This window comes from Myotis lucifugus, unplaced genomic scaffold (assembly GCF_000147115.1).
Source record: "Myotis lucifugus unplaced genomic scaffold, Myoluc2.0 scaffold_1493, whole genome shotgun sequence".
NCBI classification, from domain to species: domain Eukaryota; kingdom Metazoa; phylum Chordata; class Mammalia; order Chiroptera; family Vespertilionidae; genus Myotis; species Myotis lucifugus.
Window position 1 is genome coordinate 16,509 of NW_005872541.1, and position 2,650 is coordinate 19,158.

Genomic DNA, 2,650 nt, shown 5'->3' on the forward strand with positions numbered 1-2,650 from the left:
CCTGTGACCCAGTGATCCTACTTCTGCGAATGTATCTGAAGAAACCCGAAACACGAGTTTGAAAGCCTATATGCACCCTATGTTCACTGCAGCGTCATGTTGCCACGCCACGGGAGCAGCCCAAGTGCCCATCAGTGGATGAGTCGATGAAAAAGCAGCGGTTCATTTACACAATGGAATGCTACTCGGCCGTAAAAAAGGAGGAAACCTTTGGGACAGTAGGGTGGGGCCTGGAAAGCACTGTGCTGGGTGAAATAAGCCAGTCAGAGGAAGACAAGTACATGTGATTTCACTTCTATGTGAATCTAATGAACAAAAGAAACTAACAAACAAAATAGAAACCGACTCTTAGATACAGAGAACGGACTGACAGCTGTCAGAGGGGAGGAGGGTTGCAGGGCTGGGTGACAAAGGCGAAGAGATTAAGAAAAACAACAACAAACAAACAAGCAACCTTATAGACACAGACAACAGCACAGTGATTACAGAGGGGAGAGGACGTGGGGGTAGAAGAGGGTATAGGAGGGGCAAATGGTGATGGAGGGAGACCTGACTTGGGGTGGTGAACACACGATACAAATGCAGATGATGTGTTACAGAATTGTACGCCTGAAACCTATATAATTTTATTAGCAATGTCACCCCAATAAGTTCAGTAATAATAATAAAGAGACAACAGGCCCAGAACAGGGTCACTCATGCGAAGCCCCACATCTGCAAACCAAGACTTAACTCTAGATCAGTGATGGCGAACCTATGACACGCGTGTCAGAGGTGACATGCGAACTCATTTTTTTGGTTGATTTTTCTTTGTTAAATGACATTTAAATATATAAAATAAATATCAACAATGTAAGTCTGTTTTACTATGGTTGCAAATATCAAAAAATTTCTATATGTGACACGGCACCAGAGTTAAGTTAGGGTTTTTCAAAATGCTGACACGCCGACACATCACTGCTCTGGTTCCAGCCTCCCCAGGATTGTAATCTTAGCCCGCCAGTTTGGCGTCTCCTGGTCAGCATCAAGGTGTTAATATCCAAAATTTAAATCCTCCCATCTGTCCCCCAAGAAGGAACATAATCCTTTTTTAAAAAAGTGGGATTTCCCTGTCCCAGCCCCCCTTCCCGTTCCTGTAGCCTCGGGAGCGCCTTCCTAATTGCTGGCTGGGACGCCGCCTCACCTGTGAGCCCTCAGTCAGCCCGTTAGGCCTTACAATGTACTTGGTTCACCTTTTGCTGCGTAACAGTATGAAAACGGCATCCTATATAACAGCGGTTCTCATCGAACGACCCTTTCACAGGGGTCGCCTAAAACCATCCTGCATATCAGATATTTACATTACGATTCATAACAGTAGCAACATTACAGTTATGAAGTAGCAACGAAAATAATTTTATGGTTGGGTCACAACATGAGGAACTGTATTAAAGGGCCAGAAGGTTGAGAATCACTGCTATATAATAAAGGGGTGATGTGCAAATTGTCTGTCATGCCCTCACAAGATGGCCGCCTACGACCAGGCCAGCAGAGGGGTTAGTGAAGGACAACCAAACGACCGAACAGCAGGCTGTGTGGGGTGACGAGGCCGGCAGGGAGGGGGCAGTTGGGGGTGACCTGGCCAGCAGCAAGGGGCAGTTGGGGGCCACCTGGCCAGCAGAAAGGGGGAAGCTGGGGGCTGTGAGGGGATGTCCAACTGCCGGTTTAGGCCCGATCCAGCAGTCGGACAACCCCCGAGGGGTCCCTGATTGGAGAGGGTGCAGGCTGGGCTGAGGGTATTCCCCCCCCCCCACCCCCCGCCCCGCCATGCATGAATGTCGTGCACCGGGCCTCTAGTATTTATGTATTTGTATAATAGTTATATGTACGATGCCTATAATTACAGTTTCTGTGCAACAGTCCCGTTGTGAGCATTGCATGAAATCCCATGAAACAACAGAAAGCCCTGCAAACCCGTTCAGGAGCTGGGGAGGCAGCGAGGCGGGGGCTCGGCTAGTCTCCAGGTACCAGGATAAACACCTCGACAATAATGGGATTTCAGGGAGGACCTAGGAGGGAAACACATGCAGGGTGATGCACTCGCCTCCTCGGCAGGATGACTGACGAGCATCCGGAGCCCATAGACGCGCTCCGTTACTGTCCTGTTTCTAAGGCCCCTCTGCGGACCGTGAAGCTCGGAGAGATCTGGCAGCTCATCAATGGCGCATGGATCGCTGGCCCCAGGTGACCAGGGGCCCTTCACCCTTCAGGCCGCGTCTCCCGTGGAGCTGGAATGGAGTGTGTCTAGTCTCCGCGACAGGTGACCAGGCGCCCTTCACCCTTCAGGCCGCGTCTCCCGTGGAGCTGGAATGGAGTGTGTCTAGTCTCCGCGACAGACTGAAAGGTGGTCCTGACGGCCTGGAAATGACAGCGGGTTTTAATATATTTTTATTGTTGATGGTCTTACATCTCCATCTGCCCCTCCCTTCCCCGCCCTCCTCCCAGCCCCACCCACCCCGGAAGGGAAAGTTCTCACGCTTTGGGGTCATCCTCTACGGCAGGCGGCATCGATCTGTAACTGGTCCCGGGTCGCAGGGAGAGCAGATAGAAGGAAGGACAGACTGACAGCAGGACCTTCCCTGCCCCCCGGCCAGACCCGCCCCAGGGGACC